Consider the following 24,229-nt stretch of genomic DNA (forward strand, 5'->3'; position numbering starts at 1 on the left):
CTTCTGGCTTGTAGAGTTTCTGCTGAGAAATCAGCTGTTAACCTTATGGGAGTTCCCTTGTATGTTACCTGTCATTTTTCCCTTGTTGCTTTCAATAATTTTTCTTTGTCTTTAATTTTTGTCAGTTTGATTACTATGTGTCTCGGCATGTTTTTCCTTGGGTTTATCCTGCCTGGGACTCTCTGCACTTCCTGGACTTGGGTGGCTATTTCCTTTCCCATGTTAGGGAAGTTTTTGACTGTAATCTCTTCAAATATTTTCTCGGGTCCTTTCTCTCTCTCTTCTCCTTCTGGGACCCCTATAATGCGAATGTTGTTGCATTTAATGTTGTCCCAGAGGTCTCTTATATTGTCTTCATTTCTTTTCATTCTTTTTTCTTTATTCTGTTCCATGGCAGTGAATTCCACCACTCTGTCTTCCAGGTCACTTATCCGTTCTTCTGCTTCAGTTATTCTGCTATTGATTCCTTCTAGTGTGTTTTTCATTTCAGTTATTATATTGTTCATCTCTGTTTGTTTATTCTTTAATTCTTCTAGGTCTTTGTTAAACATTTCTTGCATCTTCTAGATCTTTGCCTCCATTATTTTTCTGAGGTCATGGATCATCTTCATTATCATTATTCTGAATTCTTTTTCTGGAAGATTGCCTATCTCCACTTCATTTAGTTGTTTTTCTGGGGTTTTATCTTGTTCCTTCATCTGGTACAAAGCCCTCTGCCTTTCCATTTTGTCTATCTTTCTGTGAATATGTTTTTTATTCCACAGGCTGCAGGGTTGTAGTTCTTGCTTCTGCTGTCTGCCCTCTGGTGGATGAGGCTATCTCTGTTTCCATTTCTTGAGGCCAGTTCTCAGAATTGTGGCAGCTTATGTCATGGCTGATCATCATGTAGTTAACTTCTCCACCTGGTGGGGGTTTCAGTATCTGTAAGACAGCTCACAGGATATGGCTTAGAATATTATCTATAGCCCTTGAGAAGGAACTAAAGGTCCTTGACTATGCTTAATGACTCAACTATTATTATTAGTCTTGTTGGACTGTTTTCCTTTGTTTCTGCGTTTTCTCACTTCTCTAATTAAACTTTTTCTTTGGCTAAAGTTTTTCCACAGCCAAAAGGCAGGCTGAGGACATGGGGCCGGGGGGAAGGGCCATAGCGCCCTGCTCTGCTTCAATACAAATATGTGTTTTCTTTCTTCTGGACATGGGGATCAGTTAGCACTCACTACAAGGTGAAAATGAAAAAAAACAAAACCAAAAAACCCAACAATCTCAACCTAAGCTGTTTTTAAAAATAATAATAATTAAAACAAAGAAATCCATTCCCTTACATGATAGGGAAGTTCAGGCATGGGTTGACTTTGGATGAAGCTGGATCCAGGGGCTCAGATAATAATACCATCCAGACTCAGAATCTCTGCCTTCCTTCACTTTGACTTCTCTGTGGTTTCTTCATTTTCCTGCTTCTCTTGGGGTTCCCTGGCAACTTTGGATTCCTCATGTCACTGATCCAAATGCAGAGGAAAACAGAGTTTCTCTGTCCAAGAGATGGAAATGAAGTCAAGGTTGGAGGCTTGTTTTCTCTGGTTGGCCCTTCTTGGGTCATGAGCTCTGCCCTGAACCCATCACCGTGACCTGGGGATGGACCTGTTGGCTCCCTTTGGGTCAAAGGCTGTGAATGTGACCACACAGGAGATTGGTGAAAAGGGGGACACAGGGACTATCATCACAGGAAAGAGGAGGATTTGGATAGCCATAAACAGCTACTACAGGGTGCAGTTGGGGTACACAGAGAAAGAAATGTTAAATTTCCACAGCCCTATTAACTCTGTCAGGGCATTCACAGAAGGTAATACAGAAATGGTCATTATACACATTTGGAAAGATGCTGAAAACAACAAGGTCCTACTGTATAGTGCAGGGAACTATATCCAATCTCCTGGGATAAACCATAATGGAAAAGAATATATATATGTGTGTGTGTGTGTGTGTGTGTGTGTATGTGTATAACTGAGTCACTTTGCTGCACAGCAGAAATTAACACCACATTGTAAATCAACTATACTTCATCAAAAAAAAAAAAGCAAGAAAAGATGCTGAGCTCACTGGTAATCTGGGAAATGCAAAGGAAAACATCCAACGAGACATGACTTTCCCATCTCCCCCATCCAGTGACAAAATAAATGAAAGCTATATCCATCCAGTGTTGCCAAGAGTGTGGGGATCAGGGACTTATACACTGATGATGGGGTGTAAACTGGGACTTCCTTTTGGGAAGACAATCTAACAATATTTTCTGAAGATTTAAATCCTTACTTCTAGGAATCTCTGGAAATAGCTATGAGTTCCCAAAGATCCAAAGATACATGTTTAAGTGATGACGGTGAAAGGGTTGTTTGTAAAAATGAGAGAGTGGAAACACCCTAACAGTCCATCAACAAGGAATCAACAAATATATTATAGCATCTTTGTCTGTGGAATATCATGCAGTTCTGTGCCACCATTAAAGTGAGAGGAGCAGTCCTATGTGAACTGACATGGGATGTTCTCTACAATATATCAAATGTAAAAAACAAGATGCAAAAGATGCACAAGGTATGACCCCGTTTATGGAAAAAAGAAAATATATGAGAGAAAACAGAATGCCATGGTTACATGTATAGACTTTGGGGCCAGGCTGCCTGAGTTTGAATCCCAACTCCTCCTCTCCGAAGCTGCGTGACTTTGGGGAAGTTACTTCACTTCTCTGGGTCTGAGTTTCCCTCTCTGTAAAAGAAAGATGATAAAGGAATTTGCCTCATGTGGTTGTTGTGAAGATTCAATATATTAAGCTATGTAGATTGCTTGGGGCAGTGCCTGATATGTGGTAAATGCCCGGTTAGCGTTAGCTATTAGCCCTGTGCACGTTATCTACATAAATGCGAAGAAAAAAGACAGTAAGAGTGTGCTCCAAACTGTTGATAGTGGAAACGGTTGAAGAGGGACTTCATAGTTTGCTCTATATAGATCTGGAGTGTTAGAATCTTTCACAACGAAAATACATTCAAGGATTACCAGGGTAATAGTGGGGGTTTTTTTGTTGTTTTTTTTTTGCAGTACGCAGGCCTCTCACTGTTGTGGCCTCTCCCGTTGCAGAGCACAGGCTCCGGACGCACAGGCTCAGCGGCCATGGCTCATGGGCCCAGCCGCTCCGCGGCATGTGGGATCTTCCTGGACCGGGGCACGAACCTGTGTCCCCTGCATTGGCAGGCGGACTCCCAACCACTGTGCCACCAGGGAAGCCCGGGTAATAGTTTTAATATCCGTCACCCTGAAATCCCCAGCCATGAGCTTGATTAACATTCTTCCTTTTGTGGGATGTTCTCATTCTGTGTGAGCTCGTATTCTAATTCTGTGTGGCACAGGGCAGGGCTTAGCATGATCCATCCCCCACTCTTGTATAGTTGGAGAAGGGGAAGTTGCCAGGGATTAAGCCACTTGGCCAGTTTCAACCTTTGACTAACTGGTCATCCTGGGGCCCACACCCAGAACCCTGATCACCTCCAACCCCACTCCACTTCTATCCTTACCGTGGGGTTCAGTCTTCAGCACTTTTTCCTCCTTCTTTAGGCTGTACAAATCACCCCCACTCAAAAAAGTCCTGTTCCATCCTCCTGACAACATGTGGAAGCAGATACTATTATTACCTCATTTTCCAGATGAGAAAATTGAAGAACAGAGTGGTTAAGTAGTGAGCCCTAGGTCACACAGCTAATAAATGACAGATCTGGGCTTCAAACCCATCTCTTTCTGATGTTAAGGCTTCTTTTCTTTTTTAACAGCTAGATTAAATAAGTGTTTTAAATAAGTCAGGTATGGAAGGGGTTACAGCTGGTGCCGTCCATCCAAGAAAACCTCATAGCAGGAATGTCTTCAAGTTTCATCACTGCCAGCGTTCAGAGCTTGCCATAGCTGTATAGGGACTGCTGGCCTGGGCCCACATCTGTGGTTCCATCTGAGTCAGACAGTCCCAGCCAAGAGGGCAGAGGCAAGATGAGAATGGAGGTGCGGGCTATGTTCAGTCCCTGGCCTCATCCCCACAAAGAGCTCAGGGTGGCCAAGAACTGGAGGTTTGAGCAAGTCAGCACAAAGGGAAGCGGAAACAGTGACTCAGCTCCGGGTCACCATTCCCTGCTTCTTTGCCTAAAAGATGAGTCATCACCTTGATGCCTTTAATTTTCAGACTTCTAACTCATCCCAGCCATGCATAGGAAGCTGATGAAGGACCGCTCCCTGCCACATGGGCTGTGCCCCCAGATGGCCTTGAGTTCAAATTCAGTCTCTGTTACTTACTAGTCATGTGATTTTGACAAATCACTGAGCCTGCATTTCCCCACCTGTAAACTGGAGATGCTAATGCCTGTCTTGCTAGGTTCCTTCACCTGATCAGTATTTATTGAGCACCTACTATGTGCCAGGTGAGAGCGATATGGTAATAAACAAGACAGACAAACTTCCGGCACCTGTGAAACTTACAGCCTAGTGGGAGAAAACATGTATATGTAATGTAATGTCAGGTGGTATTAAGAAAAATTAAATGGATGAGGCAAAAGAGGGTCAAGAGGGTTGAAGGAGTACTTCTCTGGTGGTCCAGTAGTTAGGAATCCACCTTCCAATGCAGGGGATGCGGGTTGGATCCCTGGTCGGGGAACTAGGGTCCCACATGCCACGGGGCAACTAAGCCCACGTGCTGCAATTACTGAGCCCGCACGCCACAACTAGAGAGAAGTCCGTATACCGTAGTGAAGGATCCTGCATGCTGCAACGAAGATCCTACGTGTCACAACTAGGACCCGATGCAGCCAAATTGAAGAAAAAAAAAAAAAAAAAGAGCGTTGAAGGAAACAGTTTCCAGTGTCCAGCACGGGGCCTGCACATAGTAGAGCCTCAGTGAAGAAATATGAATTCCCTTTCTTGCAGTTTTAGGAAGGAAGGACCACATGGTTTTCAGCACTGAAGAGGCTTCCCCTCCCTGGAGGAGATGCCAGGTGACAATTCCTACAGTGTCCCAGGACTGGCTGAGGATTCCCCGCCTCGGAGCAGTGGAGGGGAAAGCTGTTCAGTGTGTGCGTGTGCGTGCGTTTAATATATTTTTTAACTGAGGTGAAGTTCATACAACATAAAGTTAACATTAACTATTTAAAAGTGAACAGTTCAGGGAATTCCCTGGCGGTCCAGTGGTTAGGAATCTGCGCTTCCATTGCAGGGGACATGGAACTTAAGATCCAGCATGCATCTCGGCCAATTAAAATGAAGAAAAAGTGAAAAATTCAGTGACTTTTTTTTAAATAGAAAGTAACTCTTTTAAAAAATATATTTATTTATTATTATTTATTTATTTATTTTGGCTTCGCTGGGTCTTAGTTGTGTCAGGCAGGCGGGATCTAGTTGCCCCCTGCATTGGGAGCACAGAGTCTTACCCACTGGAGCACCAGGGAAGTCCCAACAATTCAGTGACTTTTTTTTTCTTAATATTTATTTTATTTATTATTTAATTAATTAATTTATTTGGTTGTGCTGGGTCTTAGTTGCGGCAGGCAGTCACCTTAGTTGCGGCTTACAGGCTCCTTAGTTGTGGCACGTGAACTCTTAGTTTCGGCATGCATGTGGGATCTAGTTCCCCCACCAGGGATCGAACCTGGGCTGCCTGCATCGGGAGCGTGGAGTCCCAACCACTGAACCACCAGAGAAGTCCCAATTCAGTGACATTTAATACATTCACAGTGTTGTACAATCATCACCTCTATCTAGTTTCAAAACATTTTCAGCACCCCAAAGAATCCCTGCACCCACTAAGCACTCACTCCTCATTCCTCCTCCTCCCAAACCCCTGAAAACCACTAGTCTGCCTTCTGTCTATAGATTTACCTCTTCCAGACATTTCATGTAAATGGAAGCAAACAATATGTGACCTTTTGTGTCTGGCTTCCTTCACTTATTGTGATGTTTTTGAGGTTCATCCACATTGTGGCATGCATCAGAATTTCATTCCTTTTAATGGCAGAATATTATTCCATCATAGGGATAGACCATATGTGTTTATCCCTTTCATCAGTTGAACTGCATCCTTATGCTTTACCCTCTAGACACATCGCATGCCCCATCCCAGTCCTGGGAGCTGATTCCAGGAAGCACCGAGAGGGAGAGAAGTGAGACAGGGAAGGGAGAAGAACCAATAAAGGGTGCGTTAATGGGCAGGGTACCATGTTGGACAACAGGGCCTGGTTCCCTGGGGGTCCCCTTAGAGCCTGTGTGGGGTGCAGGTCACTGTGACTCCAATGGAGGGCGGAGAGCCTGAGGCATTATCCACCAACGTCTGTCCTTCCTGGTTGAGGGAAGCCCTCAGGACTTTAACTCCTCCCACGTTTCCAGGGTGAGCCTGTGTTGGGTTGAGTTGGAGAGCGCCCTCAGGTAGAGAAGAGGAGAGGTGCAGGTTAGAGCTCAGGTGAAGCAGAGGATGTAACCAGAGTCAACAGCCTCTGGGACACTTACGTGCGTGATGCTTGATTCAGGCTGGTCAAACATGCACGTGCCTTATAAATATCAATTCATGGATTCCTCATGACAGCCCCATGAAGCAAGTGTTGCTGTCACCCCCATTTTACAGATGGAGAAACTGAGGCATGGGAGAACGGCAAACAGCTTGCACAAGACGACACAGCAAGTCCTAGCAGTGCAGGATTCAAACCCAGAAAGTCTGTGCTTGTCACGACCACTTACGACTCTTGCCCACTCTGTTTTGCTTCCTTTCGTGCCTTCCATACTTACTGAGCACCAACTCGACCTGGCTGGTCTCAGCTTGGGGATCACCTCCCCTAAGAAGCCTTCCATGACCATCCATCAAAAGTAGACCCCTCCAGGGCTTCCCTGGTGGCGCAGTGGTTGAGAGTCCGCCTGCCGATTCAGGGCACACGGGTTCGTGCCCCGGTCCGGGAAGATCCCACATGCCACGGAACGGCTAGGCCTGTGAGCCATGGCCACTGAGCCTGCGCGTCCGGAGCCTGTGCTCCGCAACAAGAAAGGCCGCGATAGTGAGAGGCCCGCGCACCGCGATGAAGAGTGGCCCCCGCTCGCCGCAACTAGAGAAAGCCCTCGCACAGAAATGAAAACCCAACGCAGCCAAATAAATAAATAAATAAATAAAATAATTTAAAAAAAAACGTTTCTCTCAAAATACAAACTTTTCAATAATAGATGCTTTGACTCACTCACTGTCACATTCTGGAATTGTCCCTCAAATTACTTCCCTCTAATATAGTTTTTGTTTTTTTCTTTTTGGATTTAAAAAAATTTTTTTAATTGAAGTCTGATTTATTTGACATGTTTCAGGTGTACAGCAAAGTGATTCTGTTATTCACACACACACGTGTGTGTGTATATATATATTCTTTTTCAGATTCTTTTCCATTATAAATTTTTACAAGATATTGAATATAGTTCTCTGTGCAGTTTTGGGTTATTTTTAGAGGTCAATTCTGATCCCCTTACAAACTCTGCTCCTGGCTCATTTGTTGATTGAATCAGTATTTACTGCACCCCCTACCAGGAGCAGGGCTCTGTGACCACACTGGGGAAGATGGGGAAGGAAACTGAGTTCCCACCCTGAAAAAAAACACTGAGTATTTCTGGCAGTGTGAGGAGGGTTTGCAGCATTTAACTGACTTCTTTATCTTCCTCTTGACCTCTATCATAGCCAACATTTCCCGAGGTCTTACTCTCTGTGAAGCATGGCATTGGCATTGCTACTTTCATCCTCAAAACAGACCTCTGAGCAAAATACTATTATTAGTGCTATTTTTATCATCCCCATTTTACAGATGAGGAAACTGAGGCCCAGGGCTTAAGTGATTTGTCCTAAATCACGCTGCTGGTGGGTAAATAATGGTAGCAGGATCGGAACCCAGGGAGTTGATATCAGAACCTACGCTCTTACCCACTATAGGAGACTTGCTATACTGGAATTTTTGATTGTCCAGAAAAACCCCCAAGTTCTCTGTCATTGCATGTCCTTCTATATATTCACTCAGTAAACATTTGCCAGGGACTGTCTGTCTGTTGGCAAGGCCCCAGTGAGGCCATGAGCAGGGTATGGCGATGAACCAGAGTAAACTCTTGCCATAGAATTTGGGTAGTTTGGGGGAAGGACCAGGATTTTGGAGCCAGATCCTGGACTCAAATCTTGGCTTGGTCAGTAATTAAGGTTGCCAGATTTAGCAAATAAAAACATAGGTCACCCAGTTAAATTTAAATTTCAGATAAACAGTGAATAATTTTTTAGTATCACTATGTTCCATGCCAGATTTTGTTGTATTTTATCTGGCAACCTTACAGGTAATTGCTTTGTGACCATGAGTACTCACTCAATCTGTCTGATCTCAGATTTCCTGTGTTCAAAATGAGGATAATGATCCCCATTTCACAAGGTTGCTTGGAGGAGTGAAAGAGCACCTTTATGTAAAGTACTCGGAATGCTTCAGCTTTTCATAACTGGTCCATTTCCACAGACAGCCCACTCCAAACTGCTCCATGCAGTAGCTGGGGTTGAGGGACTTTTAAAATCAGCTCAGGCCACAGCCTACTGAAGACCCTTTGAGGTTCCCACAGCTCCTAGACTAAAGCCCACAGGCGTCTGGATGTTTTCTAAAGTCCCGCAGGCTGTAGATGGTGTCCAGGACAGAGACCCTTCTCAGGAACCCAGCCCAGGGGCTAACCCCATCCATATTGTTTTTCTCGCAACCCATATTCTCTCCCCAAAGTCAAGTGCCTGGGATGGTAAGTTCTCAACATGAAGGAGGTGGGAAAATGCACGGGGGATTTAGGGTGTGAGATGTTGTAATAATCCATTGTGATCCCACCAGATATATTTTGAATCCAAACGCCTCTCTCCAGCCTCTTTTCTCCTCTCTATCACGACTGCCCTATCCAGGCACCACCACCCCTTGCCTGGATTATTTATTTATTTGTTTGTTTGTTTATTTATTTTTGGCTGTATTGGGTCTTCATTGCTGTGCGCGGGTTTTTCTCTAGTTGCAAGAGAGCGCGGCTTACTCTTCATTGGGGTGCAAGGACCTCTCATTGTGGTGGCTTCTCTTGTTGCAGAGCACAGGCTCTAGGCACATGGGCTTCAGTAGTTGTGGCATGCGGGCTCAGTAGTTGTGGCTCGTGAGCTCTAGAGCGCAGGCTCAGTAGTTGTGGCGCACAGGCTTAGTTGCTCCGAGGCATGTGGGATCTTCCCGGCCCAGGGCTCAAACCCATGTGCCCTGCATTGGCAGGTGGATTCTTAACCACTGAGCCACTAGGGAAGCCCTGCCTGCATAATTTAAATAAACTTCTTTTTTCAAATTTAATTGATTTTAATTAAAAAAAATTTTTTTTGGCTGCACCGGGCAGCATGTGGGATCTTAGTTCTCCAACTTGGATCAAACCCGTGCCCACTGCAGTGGAAGTGCCCAGTCTTAACCACTGGACCGCCAGGGAAGTCCCTCTTTTTTTTTTTTAATTACATAATTTATTTTTTTATTTTTTGGTTAAAATTTTTTTAAATTTTATATTGGAGTATAGTTGATTAACGGTGTTGCGTTTGTTTCAGGTGTATCAATAAACTGCTGGCTGGTCTCCCAGCTTCCACATTAAAACTCACAACCGCAAAATTTTTATTATGGAAACATTTCAAAAAATAGACAAAAGTAGAGAGAAGAAAATAATGAACATAATTTCAACAACAATCAGCTAATCAGCTTATGGCCAATCCAGTTTTACCCACTCCTGGGACCCCTGGGATTTTTAATTCTTCCACTCCAGGATTTCTTTTCTTTTTTTTTTTTTTTAAGAATTTCAGCCTCAAGGACAGGATAATCTGACTTTTCATCAATTCCCCTGCAAACGTATTGTTTGTTACGGCATAAACTTTATTCCAAAATTTCATCAGGGATTTGCTTTTGAATCCAAAGTTTTGACACTCAAAACGAAAGTTTAGAGACTTTTAAAAAAATAAAAAGCCTCTCTTTTACAAATCCTGCAAATCAAAAGCCTTGGCTTTCAAGATTATCGTCTCTGCCATGAATTTCAAAAGCCTGCTTAGGAACTCATAAAAGCCAAGACTTTGGCACTTTATTTTTTTGAATTGGTTTGGGTCAAGCTTCTCCAAGGGGTGTATCCAGAATGATTCAGGCCTCAGCCTCAATACTTGGTTTTGTGGAGAGAGAGGTCACAGGATTTCTCTTAAAAAGGGAACAAACAGCATTGCTGCATGTGCAGAAAATGTTACCCAGGACTATTTTTATTGTTGTTCAAATAATAATTTTAATGAATTTAAGTGATTTCTCAGAATGTTCACAGATGTGAAGTCCACAAACCTGTTTTTCCATAGACTTTTAAGCTCTTTGAGTACAATTTCTCCTAATATAAACTTTTACAAGACTCTAACTTCCAAGTTTGAGGGGGTTATTTTCTATTTAATATTTCAATATGCTGGGTGTTTCTGCAAGAGTAGCTTGCTTCTCAGGGCTGTGCACCAGTGAACCCTTGCAAACCAGTGTCCTGGATGTCACCTAGAGTCTCATGTCATTTGAAAATTCTGCTTAGCTTTGCATCATCTGATTTCCTTGGTCATAAGCATTGGCATTAATGTTGAAGCTAGCCACCTGTTTTTTTAAAAAAAAAAGTAAGATTTTATTTTTAGGCAAATCCACTGAAATCTCCCAATATTTTTCAAACCAAAAATCACTAGAATCAGGACTTACCCTCAGGCCCGGACATGATACAGACAAACCGAAGGGGAAGGAAGGATGGTTAGTGGTGAGAACCACTTACTGAGAATAGAATCGCTGGTGTTTATCCTTAGCTCAGCCAACAGCTTCCCTGGTGACCTGATGTGCCAACGCTGGGTTCAGTTACCAAATGGGCAGTTTTCCTGATGACAAAATCAGAATATACTGAGTTCTCAAAGCCAGAGGCAAGAACCCTTCTGTTTTTTCTAAAGTGGCCCAAATTATCACCACTGGGTATGACTTGATGGTTTTTTTTTTAAATAAACTTTTAAAGTTACAACTTTTCTAGATTTACAGCAAAGTTGCAAAGATAGTAGAGATTTCCCATATAACCCACACCCACTTTCCTCTATGATTTTAAACGTCTTACATTATTCCCATATATATGCTACAGTTAATGAACCAATATTGATACATTTTTACTGAAGTCTATACTGTGTTCAGATTTCCTTAGTTTTTACCAAATGCACTTTTTCTGGTCCAGAATCCCATACAGGACGCACATAATTACATGGAGGCATCATGGCTCCCTAGATGCCTCTTGGTTGTGACAGTTTCTCAGACTTTCTTGGTTTTTTGTTTTTTCCATTTGAGATGTAATTCATATACTACAATATCCATTCTTTCAAAATGTACACTTCAGTGGGTTTTAGTATCTTCAAAAATTGTGCAGTCATCACTACTAGTCCCTGAACATTTTCTTCACCTCTGTAAGAAAACACACACCCACATAGCACTCACTCCGCATGGCCCCAGCCCCCAGCTCCCAGCAACCACTAATCTACTTTCTGTCTCTACAGATTTGCCTATTCTGGAAATTTCATATAAGTGGAATCATACAACAGGTGGCCTTTTGTGTCTGGCTTCTTTCTCTAAGAATGATGTCTTCAAGGTTCATCTGTGTTGTAGCAGATATCAACCCTTTGTTCCTTTTTCATGACTGAATAATATTCCACTGAAGGGATATAGCACATTTTGGCGATCCAAAATGTGGATTCATCAATGATGGACATACTCACTTTTGGCTGCTATGACTTCCCTTAATAACTTTAAGGAGTACTGCTTAGGTATTTTGTAGAATGTCCTTCACATGTCTCGCATGATGATGCTACTGTTATGGGTTCTGGGAAGGAAAACCATAGCGGTAAAGTATCTTCTCATTGCCCGCATCGAAGGTGTATGCTACCAGTATGATTTCTCACTCTTGATGTGAACTTTGATCACCCGGCAGAGATGGTGTCTGTCAGATTTCCACACTGTAATGTGCCCTAATTTTAATAGACTGTTGCATCAATTTCCTCTTTGGCTGTGTGGTTGTAATTCTGACATTAATTTTTGCTGCATAGATCTATTCAAAGGAAGGCTGGTTTTAACTTATTTGATTTGCATTCATGCTTTAAAGAGAGACCTTTTATTTTTTTCAGATAGAATACATTTAATTACATTAAAATATCACACCGAAGTGATTTGTAGAGATTTTTAAGCAAATATTTAATATGCGGTGTTGGTGGGGATGTAGAGAAACAGACATTTCATAGGCCGTCTGGAGTTAGGGTCAAGATGGGGAGGAAGTTTGACATTTCGCACCCAAAGTCTTAAAATGTGCCACTTGAATCCATCAGTTGTTCTATGTTTAGAAATTTATATGAAGAAAATAAATACATATGCCAAGATTTGACCAAAACAAACAAACAAAAAACCTCAATCCAACTCAGTACGGTATATTAGTAGGAACCAAAAATCGAAAATAAACTAAGTGCCCCAAATAGAAAATTAGCTTTAAAATCGATGACATAACCCCACAATCCAATGCCAACCAACCATTTAAAAGGATGTAAAAGTGTGAGTAGCTAATCACAATTTACGGCAGGGAAAAGAAGATGAAAAACAGCGCTGATAGTAAAATTCTAATTTTGTAAAACAAATGTATATATGTATATGCAGAGAAAAAATAATGGAAGGATACGTATGAAAATATTACATTTGTTTTTTGAGTTGTGGGCCAAGAGTTTGGTTTCTTTCCATTTATTTGTATTTTTACATTTCCTTACAATGACTATGTTTGATTTTGTGATAAGAAACAATTAGTTTTAATTTTTTTTTTTTGTTTTTTTTTGCGGCACGCGGGCCTCTCACTGTTGTGGCCTCTCCCGTTGCGGAGCACAGGTTCCAGATGCGCAGGCTCAGCGGCCATGGCTCACGGGCCCAGCCGCTCCGCGGCATGTGGGATCTTCCTGGACCGGGGCACGAACGCGTGTCCCCTGCATCAGCAGGCGGATTCTCAACCACTGCGCCACCGAGGAAGCCCTAGTTTTAAGTTTTAAAGTTATTTTTGATCTACTACATTGAATAATGTGATTTCTATGTATTTAGCCATCAAAGTGCACTTTAGAAAGGAACCTGACAAATAATTATATCACATCACACTAGGCCAATCCCAGCTCTATTGCTTTTTCCTTTTTTCCACACCCTGAGGCATGCAGGATCTTAGTTCTTAGCTCCATGACTGGGGACCAGGGATCAAAACCCCACCCCCCGGCCTCCACCCAGTGGAAGTGCGGCGTCTTAACCACTGGACCGACAGGGCAGTCCCTACTGCTTATTTTCTGTATCAGTCAAGGTCCCTGCACCAGAGAGGTGGCCGCTCAAATCGGGTGAGTTGAGGAGAGAGCAGTACAGGGGATCATGTTGTACTTGGAGGCCAATGACAGCTGAGTTACCTCTCCTGTGCTGGAAAGGCAAGGAGAGGGAGTGGTCACCAGTAGTCAGAATGGGTAGCCTGCTGCCACCCCACCGGTAAGGAGCTGGGGGAATAAGTACCCTGACTCATGTCCCTCCCTCTGCTCTCTTTTTGGGCTCCCATCATCTAGACTACTGGAGATGAGAGGGCATATCCCAGTTTGTGGACATGGGGTACACTGGTCAGCCTTCCAGTGCTGGTAGCCGAGAGAAGAATGGGCAGAGTGGACCTGGAAGGGTGGCCAGAGGACAGCCAGCCAAGGGCCATGGGAGCTTGTTTAAGTTGTTTAACCTCTATAGCATAATAAGAAATATATTTGGTCTTCATCCCTGCTTCCTGGCACAGATCTAAAACCCTCCGAATTTCCTGAGTGACAGGGGTGGCTTCTGTTATTCACAAGAAGCCCCTTTCAATCACACCTGAGTTTAGGTGAATGAGGCGGCTTAGGGTGGGGCCCCTAGACAGCCTCAGGATGGGGCTGCTCACCAGAAAGACCAAGTGGCGGGAGGGTTAGAACTCTTAGCACCCAACCGTCGACCTCCAGGAAGGGGTGGAGGGGAGCTGGGGATTTCAGCTCTATCAAAAGTCTTGAACAGCACCCTCTTTCTCTCTCTCCCTCGGTTGAAAGAAACCAGCTGCCAGGTCTCGAGTTGCCCCACGGGGAGTTAATTAATATAATTATCACCCAAACTGTTTCCTTTCCCAAAGGAGATTACAATGGGATCCCCGCTGTAAGCCCCCCTTTCCACGTCCCCAGCAACCTTTGATCTGTTTTCTGTGACTATAGATTAGCTTGTATTTTTTCAAAACTGTATGTAAAGGAAATGAATCATAAAGCACGTACTCTTTTTTGTCTGGCTTCTTCCACTCAACACAATTATCTTGAGATTCATCCGCGTCGTATTAGGTACCAATAGTCCATCCTTCGTATCGCTGTGGATCGCCGGGTCCACTGTAAGGACGTACAATAGCCCCTGTATCTTTCACCTGTTGATGGACATTCAGGTTGCCTTCAATTTGGGGCTGTTACAAATAGAGCTGGTATAAACATTTGTGTATAAATGTGCACGTAGGCTTTCTTTTCTCTCTGATAAGTATCTAGGAGTGGCTAGGTCTTATCATAAGTGTATGTTGAATTTTATTTTTTATAAATTTATTTACTTATTTATAATTTTTGGCTGTGTTGGGTCTTCGGTTGCTGTGCGTGAGCTTTCTCCAGTTGCGTAGAGCGGGGGCTACTCTGCTTTGCGGTGCGCGGGCTTCTCATTGCGGTGGATTCTCTTGTTGCGGAGCACGGGCTCTAGGCGTGCGGTCTTCAGTAGTTTGCGGCTCGTGGGCTTGTAGCTGTGACTCTCAGTCTCCAGAGCGCAGGCTCAGTAGTTGTGGAGCACGGGCTTAGTTGCTCCGCGGCATGTGGGGATCTTCCCGGACCAGGGCTCGAACCCGTGTCCCCTGCATTGGCAGGAGGACTCTTAACCACTGCGCCACCAGGGAATTCCCCCCCATATGTTGAATTTTAAAAGAAACTCTTGAATTATTTTTCAAAGTGATTACACCAGTTTACATTCCCACGAGCACTCTAACAGGATGCTTAACGATCACTGCACTAACTCACTAAATGCCAGAGGTCCCTCTCACTGTGATAACCCAGCCCCCAGCCCCCATTACAAACGCCCCCGGGGATGGGGCAGTGCTGTCACTATTGAGACCCACTGGACCAGAGGATCTCTGGTTCCAGCGCTAGGCAAGGATCTGCCCCCATTTAGGAAAACCTATGAACCCCCATATTTCTGAACTGAATTCATGGTAGCCTGAGGTCCAAGATGATCACAAGAGCAAGAGGTAACTGCTAGTAGCACATCTTGGCTTGGCCTTGCATTCTGTGGTTCTTCAGTATCTGAAAAGACCAAAATGGTCTTTATTTAAAGAACTAAGGTTTACATGCAGTGGCGAAACCCAAGTGGTGGTTAGAGCCTAGAGTCAGCTGACCCATTTGCTTTCTATTCTTAATTTTGTCTTTGGCCCTGGAGCCTCCCAGAGCCTCCCTGGGGAAAAAATAAGAGGTGTTTGGTAATCTTGCGCTGAAAGCGGGTACTTAAGTCAAAAGTACACCTGAACTCAGCTAATTTGCACTAATCGCCTATGCCAGCCGCGGATCAGCCAGAGAGGAAAACGTCCTCACGATGCAACCACAAACACGCATTGCGGGAGCTTCCCACATCAAACACTATTTTGATTTCTAAAACCTTCATCCCCTGCCCCATACTAAACTGGAGAGTGCATCAGAATCCCCTAAGGGCTTGTTAAGACCCAGAGCGCCTGGTCCGACCCCTAGCGATTCTGATTTCTTATATCTGATTTCTTCTATCTGGAGAGGTACCTGAGAATTTTCGTTTCTAACAAGTTCCCACGTGGTGCTGATGATGCTGGGCCAAGGGTCACACTCTGAGACTCATCTGCCGATTGGAACCTTTTCTTTGACAATGGGAAGTTCAACCATGGCAGTGATTTTTCAACTGATGTGATTTTTTCCCCACAGCGGACAAAATCCGGAGACATTTTTGGTTGTCATAACTGGTCCTGGCCATTAGTGAGTAGAAGTCAGGGATGCTGTTCAATATCCTATGATGCATAGGACAGCTATGATTATTAGAAATTAATTAGAAATAATTATTTGACCCAAAATGTCAGTAGTGCCAGTGTTGACAAACCCAGCACTATAGGAGAATGCTTAAATAAATTAGAAGATTCCCACAAGGAATAAATATTATGCAGCCATTAAGAAGAATGCTCCTGGTACAACAATAGTCAATATTCTGTAAATGAAAGTAAACTTTTAAAATTGTATAAAATATTAAAAAATTAAAAAAAAAGAAGAATGCTCCTTATACTATATATAAAAGAGATAAACAACAAGGACCTACTGTATAGCACAGGGAACTATATTCAATATCTTGTAATAACCTATAATGGAAAAGAATCTGGAAAAGAATATATATATTCTTTTTCAGATATATATATATTTACATATATCTGAAATATCTGAATCACTTTGCTGTATACCCGAAGGTAAACACAACATTGTAAATGAGAAAAAAAAAGAATGGTCCTTAGACCTTTTTATAACTTGGGGAGTTGTTCATGATATGATGTGCGGGGAAAAAAAAAGGATAAAAGAAGTATATTCAACATATCAGATGTTTCATTTAATTTTCTTTGTACTTTACCACTACCTAGAATTATCTGGTTTGTTTATATGTATACTTATATATCGTCTGTCTCCATTTACTAGGTTGTAAGCTCCTGGTATTCTTTGGGTTGTTTTTTTTTTTTTTTTTTTTTTTTTTAGTACAGGCTCCGGACGCGCAGGCTCAGCGGCCATGGTTCACGGGCCCAGCCGCTCCGTGGCATGTGGGATGTGGGATCTTCCCAGACCGGGGCACGAACCCGCGTCCCCTGCATCGGCAGGCGGACTCTCAACCACTGCGCCACCAGGGAAGCCCCGCTCCTGGTATTCTTTAGAAGAGCATTAAATAGTTGCTGAGCACGTGAATAGGTAAATGTAAGTAAAATCAGTGGTGTGCTGGTAAATGTTTAACAACCAACTCTCAGGAAAGAAAATCTCTGATTTGTCACATGTGCCAGTTTCCATGGTGGCTGATTTCAAGCTACCTCCAGCTTAAGAAGAGATGAATTAGAGGGCTAGCTCCTGGGCTAGTTGATGTCCTCCAAGGATGAGTAGAATAACCTGGCTATTAATATGATGCAGCTCCCAATTTCTGGTCTCAAGCCAGCTTCCAGATTCCTGCTTGAGAGCATCAGTTGAAGAAATGTTATGTTAATCGTGGCAGGAGTCTGGGGAATGATGCATAGAAACATTCTGGGTATTGGGGACCCATAAAGTGTAGGTGTTCAGGCGGTGAGCTGCATGAAGGTGGCACGTCTGGGGCGTGTGCCATTTACATCACAGACACACGTGAGCTTGTATGAAAGAACGCAGGCAGGCTCAGAGATTCTTGTCTTCTGAGTCCTGAGGCAGGGGGTATACCCTCCTTCATAAACCCCATGGACTGCTGGCCATGTACACATTCTGGAGAGCACACAGACACACGTGGTCCTGTTATATATACACGTACGTGGCTGGGCATCCCCTAAGCTCCACCTTTCTCAGAGGCCCAATTCTGCTCCCTCAACCCTGACTCTGAAGCTGACATGATTGTTCCACCTGGGGGAGAGGGCAGTGGGGTATCACCATTGCTGGTGATACTATATGTCCTGGGACGCCTTCAAGTGGGTAAAAGTATTTGACCCTCAGCCAGGGCTGTTGTACACCTGGCTACAGGAATGTACTTAAAACTGTTTAAAAAAATCATTTGAGGACTTCCCTGGTGGCACAGTGGTTGAGGGTCCACCTGCCAATGCAGGGGACATGGTTTCACTCCCTGGTCCAGGAAGATCCCACGTGCCGCGGAGCAACTAAACCCGTGTGCCACAGCTACTGAGCCCGCGAGCCACAACCACTGAAGCCCGCGTGCCTAGAGCCCATGCTCTGCAACAAGAGAAGCCACCGCAATGAGAAGCCCATGCACCGCAACAAAGAGTAACCCCCACTCACCGCAACTAGAGAAAGCCCACGTGCAAGACACCCAATGCAGCCAAAAATAAAATAAATAAATTTAAAAAAATCCTTTGAGGGGCTTCCCTGGTGGTGCAGTGGTTGAGAGTCCACCTGCCGATGCAGGGGACATGGGTTCGTACCCCGGTTCGGGATATCCTCCTTTCTGTTCCACCATCCTTGGCATATAGCTTCCTTCCTTAAGGTTACCTCATGGTCAAAGATGGCTGCTGCAGCCCTTGCAATCTTGTTTGTGCTCCAGGTAGAAGGAAGAAGGAAGTAGCAAGTGGGCAAGTTAAGTCAGTTCCCTCTAAGTAGCTTTCCTGGAAGCCCCACCCAATGACTTCCTCTTATTATTTCATCATCCTCCCTTAATTTCAAGGGATGCTGGGAAATGTAGTTCTTAAGACGGACACATTAAGTTCCTAAAGCTGCCAACCTCCTTCTCTTCAAGGCCAGCTGGGCACGTTTGGTTTCCCACAGGTACGATCATTTGGTTGCCATCTTTGTTCCTTCCATTGGCCTGGAGGACATGATAGCCCTTGCTAAATTCACCCAGAAAAGCTTAAATGATGGCCAACAAAGCCCATTCTTCCTGAACACTGGAATGTCTCTAATAAAAAAAGCTCTCCTCCAAAATAAAATGGCCTTGGACATTATAATGCCTCAAAAGGAGCCATCTGAACCATTATCCCAATAAAATGTTGTGTTTTCATACCTGAAAAAAAGAAAAAGGGCACATTGCCCACTTGAATAAAATGTAGGCTCTGTTAGCAAAGAACAACTGTGGACTGATAATTGGGAAGGGAGCTAGCAGACTCTGTTATATATATTATCCCATTCCGTGCTCAGTTTTGAGAGATCCTTAGGAAAATCCACCATTTCCCCCATGAGGTCTGAGATTCTGTGACACGTCTGGGTAAAAGATTTTTTGTCTCATAGATAACAGACTAGCAGCACTATTTTCTATTGTTTGTTAAGGCAGGTAGAATTTACTTGCCCTAGGTTAGCTGTATTTCATAACAAGGGGAGGAGAACATATAAGGCTTCCAATTTCTGTTAAAATTTTCTTTCTTTAAAACTTATCTTTGTTTTCAATCTGTGTTACTGTTTAAAACAAGAGTTTACCTTCAGTTTACCAAAAGAGGTAAGTGGGTTGTAACTGGACCCAATCATGAGCATGCCATTTATGCTCTCAGAAAGGCATCAAAAAGGGGAATCAGAACACACCTCTTCCACCTTCCTTCCCTACTTGCTGGAACACTCACCTCCTGTTTCTGTACAAGATGACTTTGGAAGGTGAGTTGTGGGCCTTCTGGGTCACCCTTGGAGTCTAGGATTTTTTGAACAATCAGAGAATCCCACCTTCATTAGAGAGCTGAATGCAGCCTGGGTGAAATCTAGATCTGGTGGTTTTAAAACATGTTCTCCATGGGACTTCCCTGGTGGTCCAGTGGTTAAGACTTCACCTTCCAATGCAGGGGGTGCAGGTTCAATCCCTAGTCGGGGAGCTAAGATCCCACATGCCTTGTGGCCAAAAAACCAAAACATAAAACAGAAGAATATTGTAACAAATTCTATAAAGACTTTAAGAATGGTCCACATCAAATAAATCTTAAAAAAAAAAAAAATAAAACATGTCCTCCAAATCTATGACACTCCTCTCCTCAGTAGATGGGGTCTAATTCCCCCCTCTCCTTGAATGTGGCCCAGACAGTGTGTTGCGTCTAAGGCATAGAATGTGGCAGAATGATGCCGTGGGACTTTTGAGGCTAGGTCATGAAAAGGGTAACTTCTGCCTGGTATTCTCAGCTCACTCACTTTTGGGGAAGTCATGTCTTGAGGACACTCAAGCAGCCTGTGGAGAGCCTGAGGCTCCTCATCTGTTCATTTCACCATCCTGGTTCATTGAAAGATCAGACTGTGGACTGGGAATATGTGTCTTCTCAGTGAGATGTTTGGATTCCTTCTTCTCCAAGAGATCTTCTCACTAAGTCATGCCCCTCCTGCTGTCTTTGCTTCAGCAAAGGATGGTGATTCTGGAGACAGGCTGCCTGAGTTTCAATCCTGGTTCTACTGCCTACAAGCCGAGTGGTTTTTTTGCTTTTTAAAAATTTATTTATTTTTGGCTGTGTTGGATCTTTGTTGCTGCGCGTGGGCTTTCACCAGTTGCGGCGAGTCGGGCTACTCTTCGTTGCAGTGGCAGGCTTCTCTTTGTGGTGGCTTCTCTTGTTGTGGAGCACGGGCTCTAGGCACGTGGGCTTCAGTAGTTGTGGCGCACGGGCTTAGTTTCTCCGTGGCATGTGGGATCTTCCCAGACCAGGGCTTGAACCCTGTCTCCTGTATTGGCAGGCAGATTCTTAACCACTGCACCACCAGGGATGTCCGAGCTGGGTGGTTTTATATGAGTTATTTAACCTCTGTAAGCCTCAGTCTCCTCATCTGTAAAAGGAGACAATCGATGGATATACATCAGGGTTTCTCAACCTCAGCATTACTGACATTTGGGCCAGATAATTCTTTGTTGTGGGGCTATCCTGTACATTGTAGGATGTTTAGCAGCATCCCTGGTCTCTACCCACTAGATGCCAGTAACAATGTCTCCCCTATCCCAGTTACAACAACCAAAATGTTTCTAGACATTAGCAAGTGTCCCGTGAGGGGACAATATCACCCCCAGTTGAGAACTGCTGACCTAAGTCATTTATTTCTGTGCATGGTGCCTAGTCAGCCCTCGAGAAATGATCATCATGATTATTTTTCTCTCTTCTGATTGCAACAATATTAGATTTCAGCAACGTTTTTGCTAGGTGTTTTTTTTTTAAGATGCTGTTTGCATTTTTGTGACAAAATTATTTTTTAAATTGTATGCAAGATGACTAATTTCATGTGATGTGAATTTTAACTCACTTTATTTTTTATTTATTTACTGTTTAAAATTTTTTATTTATTTATTTTTTTGGCCGTGCCAAGTGGGATCTTAGTTCCCCGACCAGGGATCGAACCCATGCCTCCTGCAGTGGAAGCAAGGAGTCTTAGCCACTGGACCACCAGGGAAGTCCCTGTATGCTGTTAAATGTTAAATAAAAGATGTTTTATTTTATCTTGTTATTAGTATTGCCTTTTGAATATGATTTGACTTTTCTTTTTTTTCTTTGACTTTTCTTATGTCTTTTGTCTCATGTCCTCGAGTCTAACTTTGACCTTTCTAGCAGTAATTAATCCATGAGACCACTTTTGCTGCCCACTGTGATGAATGCATGCATTATGTATCGTGAGAAGCTTTTGGTATCCTTTATTGTCTTGACATTTCTGCTCGGTAGACAAATAGGTGAGGAAGGGCTTCCCTGGTGGCGCAGTGGTTGAGAGTCCGCCTGCCGATGCAGGAGATACGGGTTCGTGCCCCGGTTTGGGAAAATCCCACATGCCTCGGAGTGGCTGGGCCCGTGAGCCATGGCCGCTGAGCCTGCGCGTCTAGAGCCTGTGCTCCGTAACGGGAGAGGCCACAACAGTGAGAGGTCCGTGTACCACAATAAAAAAAAAAAAAAAAAGGTTAGGAAAAAGATGGGCTGCCATTGTGGGTTTTTTTTTGTTGTTGTTGTTGCCATTGTGGTTTTAATTCAATCACATTAACAATCTTGGAGTGGGGAAGGCCTTTTTAAGCTTGATGCAAAACTCAGAAGCTTTATTTATTAAAAAAAATTTTTTTTTGGCCACACCTTGAGGCTTGCAGGATCTTAGTTACCCGACCAGGGATTGAACCCGAGCCCTCAGCAGTGAAAGCTGTCCTAACCACTGGACCGCCAGGGAATTCCTTCTGGTTACTTTAAATGGATTGAAGTTTCCAGATCTTAGCTGAAAGGTGTTATATTCACTGTGGCTCATACAGCCTCCCAATTCCAAGGCTGGAGGCTAACCCAGAAGCATTTTCCCAGGCCCCTTGAGTGCTAGTCTTTGTTGAATGATTTTGTGTGCTGGGATTGTAGGAGTTTGTTCTCTCCTCACTTATCTTTTTTTTTTTTAAATTAATTCATTTATTTATTTATATTTTTGGCTGTGTAGGGTCTTCGTTTCTGTGCGAGGGCTTTCTCTAGTTGCGGCGAGCGGGGGCCACTCTTCATCGCCGTGCACGGGCCTCTCACTGTCGTGGCCTCTCTTGTTGCGGAGCACAGGCTCCAGACACACAGGCTCAGTAGTTGTGGCTCACGGGCCCAGTCGCTCCGTGGCATGTGGGATCTTCCCAGACCAGGGCTCGAACCCGTGTCTCCTGCATTGGCAGGCAGATTAGATTCTCAACCACTGCGCCACCAGGGAAGCCCCTCACTTATCATTTAATCCTGAGACTTTTAACCCCTTTTTTAACCCTATGACTTTCTAACATCATCTCCATTTATTATGCTCAGAGAGACTTAGTAATTAGCCCAAGGACACTCAGCTAGGAAGTGCCTGTACAATTATTTAGAAAGCCAGATAAGATGGCACCATCTCACCATCATCAGAAAGAGAATGTAGTTCAAGTCAAACCAGATCATTCCTGGTTCCTGGAGCCCTTTCTACTTCTGTGCCTTTGAATCTATGGGTCCCTCAACTCTGAGGGGCCTCTCCCTTCAGGGAGCCTTGCCTGTGCTTCATGGCTTAGCTACAACGCTTCCTCCCCCAGGAAGCCCTCCCTGATTCTCATCACTGGGAAATAGCATTTGGCACATGCTCATGCTGCTTTTCACAGTGGCCACTTGTGAGACTCACCCCACAGCTTTTGCAGGTTGGCTATGAGCACCCACCGGGTGTTGATGTGTAATAATGTTGCTTAGGTTTTAAAAAAGGCAGTTTAGAATGAAAAAAAAAAAAAACTCATTTGCCAGTAGCCTGGTCTCCAGTCATTTTGTGTGTATGTGTGTGTGTGTTTGTGTGGGACAGAGAAAAAGAGAGAGAGAAATTCACCTAAGACCTTGGTAGCTCCCAGAAGAATCTCACTTATCACAGAAAACGTTACAATGCATTCAGATGATGATGATAACGATAATTATTTGCTGTAAAAATAACTGAAGATTTTTCCTATTGTATTGAAAAAACATTTTCATATTATAGAATCAATAAATTGTTTTTGTAGTGCCTGTACAAAACAGACCCTAGGCTGTGTTCCTCTAATACTGAGTGGACAAGTGCCCTGCCTGCTGCTCCCTCCCATTCTGGTCGACCTAAAGAATTTGGGATTCCTTTACAAGCCTTACCTTTGCCTGGCAGGTCCTTCCTGCCATGGCTTCCATCCCCCTTTCTTTCTAAACCTTATCTTTTTAAGATTCAACCAGGAACAAGACTGCCAAGCTCCCTGCCCTCTAAGAACTTACTTTTTGGTGAAAGGAGACACATAAGTAATCATTTCAGATACTGATACAGGCTATGAAAAAACAAAACCAGGCCAATAGGAGAGTGTGGAGGGTGGTGCTTTAACGAGGCTGGTCTGACAAAGGCTCTCTGCTCGCGGGCCATTTGAGAGGAACCTTGAGGAATGACGACGAGAAGGAAAAGATTCCAGAGAGAGAGGGAACTGCGAGGGCAAAGGCAGTTTCCGAGGAAACAGAAAGAAGGCCGGTGCGGCTGGGCAGCCCAAGCCAAGAAGAGACTGGCGTTGAGATGAACACAGAGGAGGCGGGGCCAGGTCCTGCAGGGACTTGTAGCCCACAGAGAGGAGGTCAGATTTTATTCCCAAGGTGATGGCTTTACAGCCAAATAGCTTTGTAGACGGGTTTTCTTGCAGCTCGTGGGACTTCTCCAAGCCCCAGTGGCTCATGCCTCCGCCGCCAAACTGTGAGGGCCAGTTTTGCCTCTGTGCGGTCATCGCCCCTTTAAGTGGCGGCTTACTCCTCAGACCCTGAGCCCCTGGGGACGCCCCCCGGCTGGGTGACCGCTGCGCGCAGCCCCGCGGCTGGCCCACAGCAGTCGCGCAGCCCGGGTCGGCGGAGGCTGACCGGGCGATTGCGCACGGAGGCCGAACAAGAAGTCGGCGCAGAACTTTCCCCCTGGAAGCGGGGCCTCCCACTCGGCGCGGCTACGCGGATTCCGGTAGTGGGG

The 24,229-nt window shown here is 44.2% G+C and overlaps 1 protein-coding gene and 1 pseudogene across 1 annotated transcript in view; one reads left to right on the forward strand and one right to left on the reverse strand.

Moving 5' to 3' along the window:
- Positions 1 to 18,372, reverse strand: part of LOC112409480 (40S ribosomal protein S14 pseudogene) — a 21,935-nt pseudogene extending 3,563 nt beyond the window's left edge.
- Positions 18,373 to 23,928: 5,556 nt separating this feature from the next.
- Positions 23,929 to 24,229, forward strand: part of HAPSTR1 (HUWE1 associated protein modifying stress responses) — a 27,509-nt gene continuing 27,208 nt past the window's right edge. The window contains exon 1 of the mRNA XM_024759629.1: positions 23,929 to 24,220. The gene's annotated coding sequence lies outside the window, so the exon portion shown is untranslated. The remainder of the gene's footprint in view (positions 24,221 to 24,229) is intronic.

Source organism: Neophocaena asiaeorientalis, unplaced genomic scaffold (assembly GCF_003031525.2).
Source record: "Neophocaena asiaeorientalis asiaeorientalis breed wild unplaced genomic scaffold, Neophocaena_asiaeorientalis_V1.1 scaffold254, whole genome shotgun sequence".
Taxonomy (NCBI): Eukaryota; Metazoa; Chordata; class Mammalia; order Artiodactyla; family Phocoenidae; genus Neophocaena; species Neophocaena asiaeorientalis.